The sequence below is a fragment of the Falco punctatus genome (genome assembly GCF_963210335.1).
Source record: "Falco punctatus genome assembly, chromosome: 2".
NCBI classification, from domain to species: Eukaryota; Metazoa; Chordata; class Aves; order Falconiformes; family Falconidae; genus Falco; species Falco punctatus.
In genome coordinates, this window is record NC_137581.1 from 1,697,651 (window position 1) to 1,716,082 (window position 18,432).

At 42.5% G+C, this 18,432-nt stretch overlaps 1 protein-coding gene and 1 long non-coding RNA gene across 4 annotated transcripts in view; both read right to left on the reverse strand.

The window, feature by feature from the left end:
- RAB6A (RAB6A, member RAS oncogene family) overlaps positions 1–18,432 on the reverse strand; it is a 65,448-nt gene that overhangs the window by 25,826 nt on the left and 21,190 nt on the right. The window lies entirely within an intron of this gene.
- Positions 10–18,432, reverse strand: part of LOC308058959 — a 29,056-nt gene continuing 10,633 nt past the window's right edge. The window contains exon 3 of the long non-coding RNA XR_013926070.1: positions 10–16,842. This is a non-coding gene — a long non-coding RNA (uncharacterized lncRNA). The remainder of the gene's footprint in view (positions 16,843–18,432) is intronic.

Below are 18,432 nucleotides of genomic sequence, written 5' to 3' on the forward strand. Positions count from 1 at the left end.
TAGAAGAAAAAAAAAAAAAAAACACCAGAGATTCAAGGAACAGTTCCAGTGCAAGTTTTAAGCAAGTGATTTAAAAATGGTTTCAGGAGTTTTACTCTGTGTCCAACAGATCTGGACTATGCAATTAAACCTCCTACAAGAAAAAGAGCAGTTATTTGATTTTATGATTGTGAAGTAACTAGTAGGCACATTTTTTTCTGAAAAAGGTTGGCTCCTGTATCATTCCTGAGCATCAGTTTTATGCTTAAACATTTGTGATTTGAGACGAAAACTGAAATAATTTGATTGTTCCCGGTTCTACCAAGTTGTTCAGAAATCTTAGTTGAACTAAGTAATGCAATAGGCCTGACAACCCCTACAATAAATTATTACTAACAAGACAGCTCTTCTTGCTCATAAAACAAGGTAGCTATGTCACTTTAAAATACATCTCACTGTGCATCTCCTCAATGTCACACTCTTTGTATTTGTCACATAAATGGCAGTCCCTGCTGTAGTATCACATCGCACAAGATTGAAGAGCATCATTGTTGAGAGGCTTGTTTACCATCTGCCCACAACGCCTGCAGACCTTATTATTCCATTAACCTCACCCTTCCTTTGATAATATATTCGCTATACCTTCTTGAATAAGCAGGTTCATACGCTGTTAAAAATGCCATTATCCGCTCCAGCGACGATTGCAGCTTCGTGACTGGTATATTCACTTGGCTGTTCAGCATTAGGGAGTCAGTTGGCACTGCCATCAGAAGGTGTCACTGCAGCCTGTGCGGGCACACCTGATAGTCACACTGACACAGGCAAAGCCTTTTTCATGCAGCCATTTGTGATGCTGCAGCTCCTCTGTAATTGCAACTCATCTTGGCCACACTGAATCACAACCTCTGTCAAACTACATCAGTATGTCAAGATCCTCGTTTCATACCTGAGATCTACATAAACTGCACGTACCATAACATCCCAGCCATGTATCAGAATACCTTGTAATCTCATTTTTCTTAAAAGACAACTATTATGAGGTTCATTTTAAAACAATCATCACAACATTGACCTTCTACTCCTGTCAGATCAATCATACAGCTGAGCTGGGACAAAGACAGCTTTTGTTGTCAGTGGACACCACTTTCCTACTCTGTGCCATCTTCACCTGGAGGGAACCAGCAAGATGCAGGAACTGGAACATCTCAACCTGCCTCATTTCAGTATGTTTAAATACTCTTAATTGTAGGCAAATTATTTAGGAAACAACTGAAGTTACTCAAGAATACATCACCTCCTGTTGTTTCCTTCTAACCTCGTCGCAGCTGGACGTTGCCATCTCCCACTGGCAGGGGAGAAGAGCTGTATGCCTTATGTTCGCCATCAAACATCACAGGTACAGACAGAAGGCTGTCAGATATGCACAAGTCAAAGCTTGTGTTCTTCAAATAAGTTTCCAGAGATGTTAGTTCTCTACAAGGCTGACCATCAAGACAGCAGGGGAATTTAAGCCAAGATTTTGGGGGTGGGGTTTTGAGGTAGGTTTCTGGGGTTTTGGTTGTTTTCTGTTTGGTGGGTTTTCTACAAAACTTTCAACAAAATCTCCAATATTGTACTTAAGCAGCACTTTCATCTATCTGCAAACTTCAGTTAACTCAAGTCCTAAGCTAACAGGAATCCAGTAGACAACCTTTGAGAAAAAGAATTTGCCAGGTCAAAATCTGAATTCCTGTGCAAATTTTTAACATACTCTTGTTCATAGGCACCAACCAGGTTTCCCACAAAGTTAAAAAGCTGCCTACACAAAGGTAAACATTCCCTTCAGTCAGTAGGTTTTCGGAAGGAACACATCTCAGATGGGTAGGATTCCTGAATCCCTTATTCAAATCCGTCCCTGGGCCCCACAGATGTGTTGAACAATAGCACAAGCTGGTGCTGGACAAAAAGCCACAGGCTGCGAGATGAGGAGAGTTTCACTACAGACCCAGCAACAATCCTCAAGAGACAGAGATGAGCAAATCCAATACCTTCCCACTGCAGCACACGCTATAAATCCCTGTAATGGATTTGCGGCACCATAAACAAGCTAGCTTTTCCTCACACGGCCACTGATATGCAAACGGACAAATTTAACTCTTTAGAGGTGGCAAGGGGATGTAACCAAACCCATGAAATAATTTGCTTTGGTAAGTCACAACCCCTGAAGAACACTGAAGTCTTCTGGCAAATCATTTCCCTTCCCACTATGCACTGAGATGTCTTGGACGGAGTCTGTCTAGAAGCTATAAAATCGGAACAGATTTTTCTATTTCATACTGCTGGAGCTTCCCTACCCTACCTTCAGTCACTTCACAGAGAGAGGGGGAAAATACAGCACCACCTGCTTTGCTCATATTTAAATATCTCCTTCAACCAACATTTGGATAGAGTGTCTTAATGCCCTTTAGTTCTAAGACATTCCTTCTCCAAACAGACCAAGGTTTTCTTTACATAGTATGTCAACAGGCACCAGAACAAATTAGTATTAATACCAACTGCTTACAGTTTTAATTCCACCATGGCTACTGAAGCATCCCCATTTCTCCTTAAAAAAACCACGCACACAAAAAACAACCAACAAACACACAACCAAAAACCAACTTGCTTTTAAAACCCTGGCAGAAGTGAAAGCCCACAATTCCCACTGTATCTATAATTATTAAGTCAGTGAATCTTCCTTCAGAAAGTCACAAGTTTATATTATATAAACAGACACCTTGTCCAGCGGGTTTCAGACTTTAAATATTCCCTCTTTTAAAGAGCCATTCCTAATAGCTAACGCGACCTCACCTCTCCCCAGGCTCCCCACACACACCGCACTGCTTGCCAATAGCACAAACTATCCCCAGCCCTACAAAAAATAGCCAGATGAATCACCTTAGGATTCATATACCACCTGTTGCACACTAAAGGGATGTGGATGCATTGTGCTGATTCTCCTGTTGAAGCCATGCTGCCATAAGCCCCGTTTCAGAGAGCTTGAGGAGAGAACAGAAACACACAGAAATTAATCTGTTGTCAATTAGGTTGATCACATTTCTCCCGTCTGGAGGCACAGCACAGGCCCCTGGGCAAGTCATAGCTAAAGCACTGTCACATGATTCTGTGAGTACACGGCGCACTTAAACTACATGTATTTATCACGGGCCTAGCACAACAGTTACAAACTAAATTCCCAGTAAGGATAATCCCTTATGAAGGGAAACCTCACCGTGCAACTAGCATCCCGCAACCTGCAGAAATACTCATCTTCCCACCACCACCACCCCTTAGCAGAGCAACAAAGAAGGGCTACCGAGCCACAGTTTACCATTTGGAGTCCAGCCCCTGGGCTTATGGACGAGTTTTATTTTTACAGCAGTTTTTATTCGGAATGTCGTAACAGAGCATTAAGCCGCTCCGCACGACTTGAAAAATAAATAAAAATAACAATAATAAAGAACAGTGCCAAAAACCCCTCAATTTGTTGACTGTTGGGATCTGCAAGAGTTTGAAACCCATTCCATTACACATTTTCACTTGCTTTCTACTCCGTCCTGCTGGCTGTATGTTTATCGAATTCACAGAAGGCATTAATTTGGGAGTGATTGCAAATAAGTTAAGAGGACAGGATCTGAATTCAAAGTAATCTTGAAAAATGCAGAACTGACCTCAAGAGGAAAATGAAGCTCAACAGGAAGAAGCAGCACAAGCTAATACACAAAAATAACAACTGGCTGCTTAAAATACATATTGCAATCAACTAGGTAAGCAATCTGGGGGTTCTAACCAGAGGAAGCAGGTAAGACAGTCAAGACCTCAGCCTTGCCTCATTTAGCAAGTTTTTTTAAGCCAGTGGGTTAATTTAATCTCTTGGAAAAGTTTCAACACAAAAATATGTCCAGGGCAGCATCAGCCAGCAATGCTGTAGCACACGACATCCTTTAGGCCAAAATATTTCTAGTATGCTGCTGGGACAATTAAAAAAAAAAAGTTAACATTATCTTTGTAGGAATAAAGGCGGGGGAGGAAACGCTTCGCATGGGGTTTTACCACAGTGTACAGCTTTGGCTGGAGCAGCAAGGGGGGTTCTCTGCTGGACACACCGACAACTGCGTTACAGGAAGAGAGACAAAAAGCTCAAAACAATTCAGGAGCTGAGAAGGAGCTTTTTGGCAAGAAAAAGAGCCAGCTTGCATAGTTTACACAGAATGACTGAAAGTTGACAGAGAGCAGAGAAGTAACTTAGTGACAAGGAAAGGTGGTCCCCAGCCTCTCTTCTTTCTGTAGATGAAGATCTAACAGCTAATAGTCCAAACAAAGTCCTACCGAGAAAAGGCATGCAACTTTAACAGTGAGGGTAATTAAACTCTAACATAACCTATTCAGCCGGGCAGTGGATTCTCCTCCCCTCCTTGGCATACAGAGTTGTGAGATGTGTTCCTTGTAGGAATTTACATGCAAGCCATCCAAGAATTTTTTGAAGCAGAGGGAAGCTAAGAAAAATAAGTGATTAACCAAAGAAACCATTTGTTCCAAACAGTGCACCTGAACATCAAGTTTGGAAACTCTTCTGTCATTAAGTGGCTGAAGAACAGTAGCAGCGTGGGTTTCATAAGATGACTTTTCTGCTCCTTCAAGCTTTTCATCTAATGAAAACAAAGTCCACGTTAACCAGCTCCTAATCACACAGCTGTAGCTCAGACATCATTGCTTAAATGCACAGATTATCAGTGTATACTCCTGGATGGGAAGGCAGCCAGCTCCAGCAGGAATTAAGCTTGTATCTGACTTGCTCAGACATTTTTCTTCAGCTATACCAGCTCTGGAAGAATTTGGACCTAGAGGTCACTGGTGGCTCCCATACTGAACTAGGTACTCACGTTCCTAACCATCAAACCTGAACAGCACACGTTAATTACACACTGCAGAGCCTGCCCAGTGCTTTTTTCTGGGAGGCTAGGGGAAAAGCAGAGAGAGGAGTTTTGCTGTACAAGGCAGTAAGTGGAAGCATTCATCCACATTAATCCTGATAAGCTACAGTGTTTTAATGTGTTATGGGACAGGAAGAAGTAGGTTGTTCTGATGTATAAAAATCGGAAACTCCTAAAAGGAAAGGATTGATCACTGGTTCAGCACACAAACAAGGAGATGCCCAAATACTAACATCCTCCTAAATCGGCAACTGAATCAGTGGCAGCAAACAGCAAAGTATCCAAGACACATAATTGAGTTAAAAGACAGGAACTTGTGAAGTTCCTATCAGCAAAATTGCCATTAGCTATGAGGGCCCAAATTCAAAGCCTTGCCTTTAACAGCTAATTGAGTCAACCTGATCGATACTCTTTGTCTGGAAGCCTTGAGCCACTGCCTAGCACTTATTTCAAAAGAGCATTCACCTGCAAGATAAAATCAATACACTAATCTCATGGTTCCAGCAACTTTGATCTGACAGCAGCGGCTGGAGAGATTTCAAGGTCATTCATCTGGTTCTTGAAGGCTGCCTTGTCCCACTTCTGCAGCCCTGCGCACTGGAGATTTGTATGTCCAACGCCAACCATCACTAATGACACTGATTAATGGTGGGTACCAACAACTCCTCTGCGCCAGCACGTGCAGAATACGTGCTACTGGCTACCGCTGGCAGCACAGCAAGCAGCGCTCCACGCTGTGTGCTGTAACGAGTCACTGGGGAGGCTCACGCAAGAGCCAGGGATGGAAGAGACCCATTAGATAATACAAATCATCTCCCTGCCAGCACAGGATTAGAAGGTCATTTGTTGCCAGGCAGAGTCTGCAAAAGGCTCAGGCAACAGTCAAGAGTGACCTACAAAGGAAAAGTAATTGGGATTGTGCCACTTCTACTGTATGCTGTACAAGGAGCAGGCCTTACATCCCCGTTTCATTTCCTTAGGCATGTGCTTGCCTTTTATACCAGAGATACCACATTTTGCCCAAGGATTCTTCCAGAAAAGTCACAAAGTCACACTTAAATCTCTGAGTTCATACCAGTTGTCAAATACTAACACTTTCAAAGCATCAGTAATAATAATATTAAAAAACCAACAGAAGAAACATCTGAAAAGCAAAATAATCTTAAAAATAATCAATCTATCCATCCTTTTCATTGTAAAGCTGAAAAATTCCACGTGACCTCTCCCAGTGAGAGGCAGATTTGGTTAACAGAGATCCAACTTGTTAAAAGCGTAAGTTAAAGCAGAGGAAGAAACCCTTCTCATCACACATACAGATAAATCACAGTGTAATCCCAAAATTTCACTTGCCCTTTGCAAGACTCCCTTAAGATTTGGTTGAAGGATAAATCCCAGTGACACTGCAACTTCCTTTCACAGAAAGGAATCTTCACTGTATTTCCTTCACTAGACACACCACAGCACTGCTTATCCAGCAATAACTGACATGCTGACAAGCAACAGTATTTCTTAACTGAGAAGTCAAACTCTGTTCTGCCCTCAATTCTCAAAACAGATGACCCGATACCACCCGAGGAGTCCTGTTGAAACATACAGCTTCAAGATCTTTCGACTACCAGCCTCACATCAAGTTTCATGCTCAGATTTGCTGATACTTCAGACCAGATGCTTAAAAGAGTAGCTGAAATGCAAAGATTTAATGCTCAGGATCAGAGAACTTGCTAGTCCACATGTGGAAAAAAAACACCCAAGGCAACAAGAGGAAAAAGCACTGCTAAGAACAATATACTGAATTATGAATACATGAAAACCATTTTTAGATTTTTATTTTAGAAGAAGCCCCAAAAGCAGGATGCTCATAGTTGACAAAATGATTTGATTTTTGTATTTTTAGGTACGTCAGTCTGAGCTTTTAAAACAGAAATGCTGTAATAAAATGATTAAAGCAGCTTCCTTACAAAAAATATCCTCCTCTGCTCTTCACTGTCAAACTATGGAAATTTCACCCAGTTCCCCCAAAGCAAGAAACAAAACTCATTCATTATCCAAAGATACCGACAGAGCCAGCAGACTGCATTCAACTAACAAATTCTCAGTAAGATTTAGTTTATCCAGTCACAGCTGAGGAACTCTGAAGATAACATCAAGTCTAGTCACAGAAAGCAGAAGTAAAAGGCAAAGTTAATGTGGTCTCGACCCCTTGCTCCAATTTTTACCCTGAAGTTGGGGGGGGGGGGGGGGGGGGGTGTGTTTCCCCCCATTGATTCCACTTCTGCTCTATTGTCAAACCTCTTTTATTCTGCCCTTTCTTTCCTGATGCAAGACACCAGATGAGATCAGACCAAAAGGACCATATGAGCCAATTCTTTGCATCCCTAAGTCCCCGATGAATAAAAAAAAAAAAAATAAAAAATCCAGAGGAACAGATGAAAGCCTGCAGAGAATAAACCACCTTGAAATACATCCGTGGTCCCACCCACTGGAAGTAGCTTTGTTTACAACAAAAATTTTGAAGTCTGGTAAAAAAAGTTATTTTTGATTAAAAAATGTACAGCTATAGATTATTTTTTTTTAAGAGCAAAGGGCAATATTAAATGCACATTTATCAGACGTTTTTCAAAGGCTGTTTTGGTTATGCAGGATAAAGCTGGCTGAAGGATGCCCTCCCAGCCTGATCGCTGAAATGGAACGGCTGCCCCCATTAATTCTAGGAAATAAGACCATTTTGTACTGTTAACACTACAAAAATTGTGCAAGTGTCTTTTGTGCTACTTCAGTGGTTCTTGCATTATACTAAAGCAGCAATGGCTTCTTTATGTACAAACAAAACAGTTCAAATAGCCTCTTTTAAGATAGTTTATTCCCAGCCTAGGTTACAAATTACACTCTTGTCCTATTAAACAGAGCTGCTCCTTTAAGCAAATTCCTCCTTAAAAAGAGGGAATTTAAGATTCTGTTTTGGAAGTTGATGTAGACTATCCAGAGAGTTGCAAGGAAACAAAGAAGACCCAGAAAAACAAGGCAAGAGTTTTGTTTTGGTTTAAATAATTTTAGTAATTGAAGCAATGTTCCATCATTTTCTACTTCAAATATACTTTATTTCATTCATCCCAGAGAAGAGGGGACTCACCTAGATTTTAATTGATGGTATTTTTTGTATTCATTTGAAATAGAACAAACAATAGACTAAAGCTTGCAGCCTAGATCAAACACATGAAGATCAGGCAAAGGAAATTCAAGTACCTGCAGTGAATCAGTCAACTTCAGACTCAGTGAAGCACAGGCAGCCCCTGAGCAAGCAGCATACCCTGAAGAGAGAGTCCATTTAACACACTTCCAGCAGCTTTGTCACTTCTACTTTAGATGCAACTTCTTTGACAAAGGAAATTTGCAGCTACATTGCTCTACGCAGAAACTATGGGCCAGTAAAGATCTGCAGATAACTTACTTGCTGATGCAAAACATCCACATTTATGTATTTCTTTGGTGGCTCAACAGGTACTTTGGTCCATCATAAGGATGCTTCTAAAATGCAAAAAAACTAAGGCAATGTCCTTCAAGAACTTAAAGCAGGTTCTAGGGGCTGCAGACAACTGAAGTCCACAAACCTTCACACTTGGGAGTCCTCCACAGACACCAAATAGTAGGCAGTGGCGCAGGAAACCAACTGTTGCTTTGCAAACAACAGATCATCACACAGTGAAAATGAGCAGCAAAGGTGCTGCTGGCAGCGGCCAGCACTTTGTACATGATCGTAAGGGGAAAGGAGGACAGAGCAACCAGTTCAGAAAGGGATTTTTGGCAGTTCATTTGCATAGGTTTTATGGCATCCTACCTCAAAAAGTAATTCTAGAAAGGCAGACACAATCAATAACAGTGTCAAACAACTGTAGCCGACCTTTTTAGGCCAATGAATCCCTGCCAACCCTTAATTTCCTTTCAGGTCACCACCCACAACAAAGCTTTTTTTTTCCTCCTTTAATTTAAAGCACTATGGAAAACTGTTTGATACAGTCCTGGATCAATTACTTTAGCCTCAGGGAATGCCAGTAGTCTATAGCTCTCAATTTGAGACTCACTGGCTTGTACCCACGAAGCAGAGTAGGTAAGTTGGTTTACCACTCCTGGGGCATAGATCTTACACTTTGCACATTGCTAGCACAGCTGTCTCGATCCACACATCTGTAAAATACACTGTGATGTTTTTATCATGCGATTCAATAATTCCAGGGACATACGCTACGTTCATCATTACCAGCAGTTACAAATCTGCAAAAGGCATGAAACCAGCACCATAACGTTACAAGTCAGCAGGTATATGACAACAGGTTCCTTTGGATTCAAATGCAAAGGAAGCAGAAGCCTGTTCCCTTAGGGTGTTCCTTCATACAAAATCGTCTCTCCATTCAGTAGCTTCTTACAGCTGGAGGTGAGGAAAGAAGAAAGCTCAAGCTGCCATCATTGACACCCTGCTCTGACACCTCCTTCTCTTCCTTTTCCTCCCCAAATTAAAACAGAGCAACTGATGAAGACAGTAAAAAACAGGCAAACCCATGCTAAAGCTCACTAGCATAAGGTCGGTCAGGATTTTCTCTACCTACCACCTCTTCTTCCCGTGCCTTTGAAAACATGTGTCACCCCTCCCAGCTGAAGGTCTCACCCTTAGGCATCTTTCACATCTACTTTTGCGGGCTCCAGCACCGGCAGAAACATTTCACATTGTATTCTGTTGCGACAGCTCGGACTGACCAGGCATTATTTCCTATCAGAAGTTTTAACACAGTGGAGTCCCAAGGAACTGGCAGCAGAGGATTCCCATAGTCCAACTTCATTTCCACAGCAGCCTGTCCAGCCTTAGTGAACTACAGGGAAAGGCATGCTTTGCATTTTCATGTTTTCTATATACATCTGTTAGCCACCAGTTGACAAAAAGAGTAAGAAATAAAAATCACAACCGTCGCCACAGTTGCTCAAAGACAATTTATATTAGAAGCAAACAAAATAATAACTCTACAAAAATTGATCGACTGGAAAACATGAGAAATTTTTGGAAGTCTGAGGTAATCCTTAAGCATAACAACTATTATTTTTTTGTTTTCATCCCAGGCCATAGTTTTGGACATCACATAGAATCTTAACACTTTTACAAACTTTGAAGTCTCAAATTCAGAGAGTGAATTAATATCAATGCCCAACCCTCTGGCTCGGGTTCAGATGTGCTGCTCATCATTCAGCCCCTGTTCAGGCTGAGGTACTACAGGGGGCTGGTTGACCCTCTTACAAATTAACCTTTTTTTTTTTTTTTTAAAATACACATTTTAACACCTTCCCAGACGAAGAAAACTGAGAGCAAGGGCTCTACACAAAGTGGTGAGGAATTTAACGAGATACAGCATCTGACCAATGGCCCAGTGAAATGAAACAGGAAAGGGGAAGCCTAACCCCATTTTCAATAAGGGAAATAAAGATGACCCAGGAAACCACAGGCTGGTCAGTCTCACCTCTATGCCCACAAAGATCATGGAGCAGATCCTCTGGGAAACATATACTAAGACATGTGGAAAATAAGGTGATTGGTGACAGCCAACATGGCTTCACCAAGGGCAAATCGCGCTTGACAAGTGTGGTGGCCTTCTATGACAGTGGACGAGGGAAGAGCAAATGATGTCATCTACCTGGGCTTCCACAAACCATTTGACACTGCCCCACATGACATCCTTGCCTCTAAACTGGAGAGATGGACGGACTACCCTGTGGATAAGGAACTGGCTGGATAGTTGCACTCAAGAAGTTGCAATCAATGGTTCAATGTCCAAGTGGAGACCAGTGACAACTGGCGCTCCTCAGGGGTCCTTACTGGGACTGGTGCTATTCAACATCCTTGCTGGCATCACAGACAGTGGGATCGAGGGCACCTCAGCACGTTTCCCACACCACCAAGCCGTGCGGTGCGGCTGACACGCTGGAGGGAAGGGATGCCATCCAGACGCTGACAGGCTGGAGAGGTGGCCCATGGCAACCTCATGAAGTTCAACAAGGCCAAGTGCAAGGTCTTGCACATGGGTCAGGGCGATCCCAAGTACAAATGCAGGCTGGAGAGAGAATGGATGGAGAGCAGCCCTGCGGAGAAGGGCTTGGGGGTGTTGGTGGATGAAAAGCTGGACATGACCCGGCAATGTGCGCTCGCAGCCCAGAAAGCCGCCCGTGCCCTGGGCTGCATCCCCAGCAGCGTGGCCGGCAGGGCGAGGGAGGGGGCTCTGCCCCTCTGCTCCCCTCTGCTGAGACCCCCCCACAGCGCTGCGTCCAGCTCGGGGGTCCTCAGCATCAGAAGGACACGGACCTGTTGGAGCGGGCCCGTCGGAGGCCACGGAGCTGGTCAGAGGGCTGGAGCCCCTCTGCTGTGGGGACAGGCTGGGAGAGCTGGGGCTGTGCAGCCTGGGGAGGAGAAGGCTCCGGGGAGACCTTAGAGCAGCTCCCAGTGCCTGGAGGGGCCGACAGGAAAGCTGGGGAGGGGCTTTGGGCAAGGGCAGGGAGCGGTGGGACAGGGGGGAATGGCTTGAAGCTGAGAGAGGGGAGATTTAGGTTGGACATGAGGAAGAAACCCTTCCCCGTGAGGGCGGCGAGGCGCTGGCCCAGGCTGCCCAGAGCAGCTGTGGGTGCCCCATCCCTGGCAGGGCTCAAGGCCAGGCTGGACGGGGCTGGGAGCAGCCTGGGCTGGGGGGAGGGGGCCCTGCCCCTGGCGGGGGGTGGGACCGGGTGGTCTTGAAGGTCCCTTCCAGCCCAAACTGTTCTATGACTATGATTCCATGACCAAGACAGTAGCTGGCCTCAGAAACACACTCTCTCCCCTCCCCTCTTTACAGAACTCCAAGTTTTTTAAAGTACTGAAAGATACTGAAAAAAGTTACCTATTTTCTCATAGTAAAATTGATTCCCTTAGTACTTGCAAAGATTCTCTCCAAACTGGACTTTTCAAGGCAAGCTGAGCCAGTTTTATCATAGCTGAGCACCTGCTTAAGATGCAAAACCAAGCTTTACACATTATTACAATTAATAAGAAACAGTGTGGCCAGAATTTCGCTGCTGAGGAAATTTCCATTTTTCCATGTAACAATCAAGCGCCATGAAATTGAGTCAACTCATTGCAATAGAAGAATATCCGAGCAGAGCATTTTAAAACCTCAGTATCTCAACAGTTCCCAGCACCTTCACAAACCAGGAACTGTGACACCAGCCCTTTAGCTCACTAGACAGCCTTCAGCACTCCAGTGTTAAAAAAAGCCTGCGTATAACAAACTAGAACAGACCATAAGCTAGGTATACAAGCCTAAATGGATGGTAGGAAGAGTGCATGAATATTTATGACTGTCTGGTGCAGAACAGCAGGAAGGGAAGCAACAGAGTCGAGTGAACTAACATGATATAACAAGGAATGACACCTACCTAGCAGATGAGCACACATAAAGCTATTATGTGAATGCGTGATATCATCTGCAGCTTATTCTCACATGCTACAATAACAGGGACACAATGAAAAAAAGCAAGTCCATTTTCACAGTAGCACCATTTTAAACACTGACTATGTGGGATTATTGCATCTTTTTTTCATGTTTCACACACATTGTTCACTCAATGCTTTTCCTTTCAGAGACAGAGGGCGTAATACGGTTTTCCTAAAGGATTCTAAAGAGTTACAGCAAAAATATCTGCTGTATCTGTATTTGTTACAACCCCAGGAAATCAGTGAGATTTGCAGCTCCTTAAGTCTCAGCAAAGTCTTCAAACAGTAGACATCACTAACGCTGTCTGTCACGCAGGAGGCAAAGAAGGAACTCCTCTCCTTGGCCATAGCCAAAGACTAATTATTTTATGGTTTCTAAGAAAAATTGATGAGTACACATTTCAAGCCATGTCCAGAGTTATGCAAGTTTCACAAGCATTTGAGACCTTGCTGGAAGACATGGCCTTGCTACAGAGAAGAAAATAGGAAATATAATTTTCTCACAACCCAGATGTCATCAGAGCAAAGGGGGTTTAGTTCCAGTCAATCTCTCCAGGCAATAACCCACACAAACACGAGTTTTCATGCCTGCTGCCTGGCCAACTGCTCTTTCCTGTCAAGCATTTCCATAATTTACAGAAAGGGACCAATTACTCCCTTATCTACAACAACCAGTAATCAAATGATTAACACTTCAGTAACTGCCTTATAAAAAAGATGACTATGAAAATATATGTTAGCCTGAAAAGCTCATTAATTTTCATTCATTCTTTTCTTCGGGTACCTTAGAATAGCATGTACACAGTGCTGTTTTCCTGACAGAAGCAATGAGGCCCTGCTTATAACACAATACTTCATCCAAGACAGAAGGAAATTGAAGTTGATGCATTTTTCTGACCTAGAAAGTATTTTTTTCCCAGGGTCTTGCTAACAGCCATGCCCAGCAGGGCCTGTACTGTTTGAATGCTGGCATTAACACAAAAGCAGAAGCTTAAGCAACATTAGCTCTTCAGTCCCAGCTTCTTATATCCCTGGCTAAGGAAACCACCAGCTCTGGTTCAACAATCTCAGACTTCAACTGGAAAGAATCCTGTGTCAACGGTAACACGTGATCTTTGATAGCAAGGTTGTCCCTGTCAATATATATTTAATATTTGGCCCATCAAATAGGGACAAGATTATTATTCACTAGTTAAAGCCCTGCAGATAAGAGATTATTTATGCTGACACACAGCTTTAGGTGCCTCATGCAGAGGGATTAGGACAGAGGTGCAGACTGGAGGAACGAAGTACTGAAAAGCTGCCCCGCCTATAGCAACAGTCTTCCAGAAGACATCTGCTGTACATTCTGGCATAAGTATTAAGTTTTTGGGAGTACCATACTCCATGAGTAAACTGTAGGGTCTAGAGCATGTCTTCTGAAGAGCAGCTGAGGGAACTGGGGTTGTTTAGCCTAGAGAAAAAGAGGCTCAGGGGAGACCTTGGCGCTCTCTCCCAAGTAACAAGTGACAAGACAAGAGGAAACAGCCTCTTAAGTTGCACCAGGGTAGACTTAGATTGAGTATTAGGAAAAATTTCTTCCCTGAAAGGGTGGTCAAGCACTGGAACAGGCTGCCCAGGGACACGGTAGAATCACCCTCCCTGGAAGTGTTTAAAACAAGCGTAGATGTGCTTAGGGCCAAAGTTTAGTGGTGGCCTTGGCAGTGCTGGGTTAACGGTTGGACTTGATGATCTTAAAGGTCTTTTCCAACCTAAAAGATTCTATGAATCCAGTTCAGTCTGCCACAAGACAACTGTGAATATTTTAAAGAAGATTTGAAAGGTTCTGCATCTGTATTAACTGAAGTATTAGTTTGTGTCAAGTTTCTGCTCCAGACATTTTCTTTTTACTCTTCAATATTACTATAGGAGATACACAGGAAACATCAGCTCTGTGAAATTACATTCCCAATCCTGTTAAGGAAAAGCCAATACAATTCAATGCAGAGAAACTTTGTACAACTTGAGATCCTCTCTCTCTCCAAAACAGGGAGGAGCAGCTTCCCAAAACCCAGCAGTTCAAGACTGGTTCATGTCTTAAACTGGAAGTTTCCAGCCTTGAGATGAGCTAAACATCTGGATATAGACACACACTTGGGATTAAACCTAGCTGAATATATCTTAGTCTCTAACAGGGAATGCATAGCTAGTTAGTGAAAGCTATTAAAAGACTGCTGTTTTTCCTTAAATGAAAAAGTTTTCATTTTATTCCTGATCTTGTACTATACATTTTCCCAGTCTCATTCCTGCTGTACGCTATTTCAGTTTTCTATGAAAATTTGGCAACAGAGTTCTCACAGAATGGCTTGGGTTGGAAGGAACCTTTAAAGATCACCTTGTCCACCCTCCCTACCACAAGCAGGGACACCTTCCACTAGACATTGGTTAGTGCCAACTTTATTGCTTTTCGTTCTAAAAACCTCAAGTAAGACTTCCCTTCCCCAAGGGAACGTGCTCTTAACACTGAGAAAAAATGCTCAAGAGTAACTATGAACAGTGTCATTTCTGCCACTGAAAAAAATGCAAGCAGACATCAATAAGCGGAAAAGTCCCTTGTTCCTCTGGGAGAGCTCTTACAGTCACATGTCACTAAAAGATTCCTCCTTCCACTTTGACCCCCGAGCTGGCTCACTGCATTATTTTAACAGCTTAGCATCTCCAGGTTGCTCAAATTTTCATACCACCCTTTTAACAAAGCAAATGTTCAAGGATTTTATGTCTTTGGGCTCTGTTGATCAAGATCATCTACTAATACCTCTAGAAGACTTTTGGGGAAGTGTGGGCCTGGAGAAGTGTGAACAATACTGTCCTTGCAACTGGCTCCCGAGTCTCTCTCTTGACTTCAGACTGCAGTGCTGGGACACAGAGCCTGCAAATCACTCGTTCAGACCATCTCTGCAAGAGGCAGGGGACAGGCAATTCTCAGCCAACACTCGCGAAACACTCAAGGGAACGCCCTGTGTCACAAGGCAAAGCCCAAAATATTAAAAGCATGACTGTACTGTATGAAAAATGAACAGCCTCCCTATACAGGTCAGAGAACCACCTGCCTAGCTCTCCTGGACACGAAACACTGGTCCTTCTGGCTCCAGGGTCCTTTTGCACAACTCCTATTAGTGAATAGCATGGTGAGGCTGTTCTGGCAGCTTTTAAGTAGCACACCCCAAATCTTGCTTCAGCTAGCCTCAGCATCCATGATGCCACAGCTCCTGAAAGGCTACATGTGCTACCCAATACAATTATGTGACAGGCTCAGCATTACTTCAGAGTGCATGTTAAGCCTCACATACACATTCCCAAGGGACAGAAAACGAACAAGAAATTGCCTCTAACGAGCAGAGTAACAGTTCTCCCAAAGGATCCTACCTTTCACATAGCCACCCCACCAATATCCAAATGCCACACTATGAAAAACAAAGTAACTTTTACAGACGATGGCTAGATATTGAAGGATGACTGGATAAAAGCCTGCTGTGCCATCAATCTAAGTGTTTAGCACCATACAGATGTGTTTTATACTGCCTTTAGGCATTTTAAGACCAGCAAGAGAAACAAAGGATTGTCACTTGTATTTAAAGTTTGGCAGTAGCTAACAAGAAAAGTAAGAGGCAGAAAAAGGTACCTTCTACTATCAATCTTTAAGTCAACATTAGCCTGTTTGCTTTCTTTAGACATGTTAGAATCCTCTTTTATTCAGTACTACACTTTTTTCTTGAGGGAGATGCATGTTAGTTTTACCTGGAGTTTGGTATCTTTATTTATTCAGTAATAAACTAAGCCACATACTGAGACTGCTCATTAATGGCTTGTAGCAGGCCAGAGTAGAAGGCGCAGCCTAGACATGTAAAGCTGCACAAGGCTCCTCTTTGTATTTTGGTATGTGAAAGGTTCACAGAAGTCAAAAAAATAAATCTGCAGAGACTAGTCACAACTTTACTGACTTTTAAGTCAGTACTTTTTTCCACTAAGTAAATCCTAATAAGCACTGGCATAGTTGATAAAAGTAGAACAATATGACTGATTATTAATGCATGGGCAAGATTTCCCTTGGGATACACATCAAGCCTTGTGACAGTGACAAAAATACATGGTGATAAATAAATTCATTAACTCTTGCGGGTTTTGTCACTAATTAGCTTTACTTTTCTTTCTGAAGTAGGAAATACATGAAAGCACAAAGCAAAAAAATCTCCTTCTATTTGCTCAGTCACGGCAATGAAGAAATGAAACACTGAATATGGGTCAGTCCTCTAGTTCCGTCTCATAACCACTCAGTTTACAGACTTTTCAGCTGTGAAGTTTTAAACCATTAAGTGGCACACTGCGGAGTTTTCATATTAAAGCTGGGGGGTTTCCACCACACTCACTAACCTGTAGAAAAGAATAAACAAACAAGAGTCAGCCCCTCACTACTGAACAGGAAGGAACAAGTCTATTAAAATTACAAAAAGCAAAATATGATAGTTAGATTACTCTGTCGAGAGTAAAATAAAAAGCATGTAAATGTTACCTCTTAAGCATGGCTATAAAAATTCATTTTAAAATACAGGCCTCATGTTCTGAACATGAAGCCACTAGTCTAGCTTTCTGCAGAAGAGTTCCAAGTCAATCACATAACATAACCAGTGCTATTTTTACAGTTTAAAAGATTTCTAAAAACAACAGAACCGAAGTTAATGTCACAAGAGGAGGACCTTCAGGCAATTTCAGTTTTCCTCATCTGGTGTAACACCAAGCATCTGGGAAGTTACACAACGCCACTTTACAAGGAAGACTTCCAGTTTTCTGTTAGTGAGAACATCTGTCATCTCTTACTTTCAGAGTTCTGAATCTCCCATCATTTTGTACAGTAGAGCCAAATATTCTGCTTAAATAGGGCTGAAAGTAACTGAATTTTGAAGAAGTAGAATCCTGCCCATTTCTGAATGACAGACACCCTTTAAGCTGGTGTAGAAGCCAGAAACTGTCTTCTACTGTCTATAGCAGACCAATCTAGGAGCTTTTCCTTGGGGGAAGAGAGTTATAAAACTTGTGAAGACCTGTAACTAAGATACTAAGAGGGTAAAAGGAAATATGCAGGTAAGCATGTTCAATGACAGGAAACAACAGAAGAAGGATTAACAGAATTGCAGACACTAATTGCTACATAGCATGGTAAATGTGGTTTCATTCAAATGACCACATAGCAAGAAGAGGAAGAATAAACCTAAGATAAGGTAACAAGAAGATCAAGAACTGGAGCCTAGTAAAGTCCCCAGATAAGGAAACCAAAAGAACAAGGAGACTCAGGAATTTTGCCCAAACCATAGGAGGAATGAAACAAAATACCTGGAGGAAAGGTCCCAAACAGTCTTAGCTCCTAAAAGGAAAATAACTACAGGCCACAAGTATCAGTGTCACAGAATCAAGAAGAATCCAAGACACATGATGAGGATTCATATATCCCATCAAGCAACTCTGGCCACAGCACTTGGGCACATATCTTGATCCTTTTGAGGCCACGGGTGAGAGCACGTACAAGTAAAATTATGCTAAAGCAACTGTGAGTGAAATCTGCTCAACTGGAAACAAACAATTCCTTTCACTTTCATAAGAGCCCTCATTAGTTTTGTTACAGTACTCTTTTTTAAATGCTATGACTCTCCAGAATGGATTCTGGAAACAGGTTTCTACTCCTGACTTTCTTAAGCACTGGCTCATTACGTTAGAAGCAGCAGGAAGATACAGGACTGCCTTTCACACAGTCACCAAAATTCTTGTTAAAAAAAGCCCTCATATTTCAAGAGCATGTGTAGGAGGAGTCTCAAGTATGAGACTATTAACCCTTCTTACATATTTCTAAAAGGGAAATTGTCACCTCTTGATGACACTCATTTTAAGTATTTTGAAAGAAATATCCTGAAGGGTATAACTATTCTTGCCCACAGTTGCCACGCAGATGAGATTAAAACCAAACAGAAA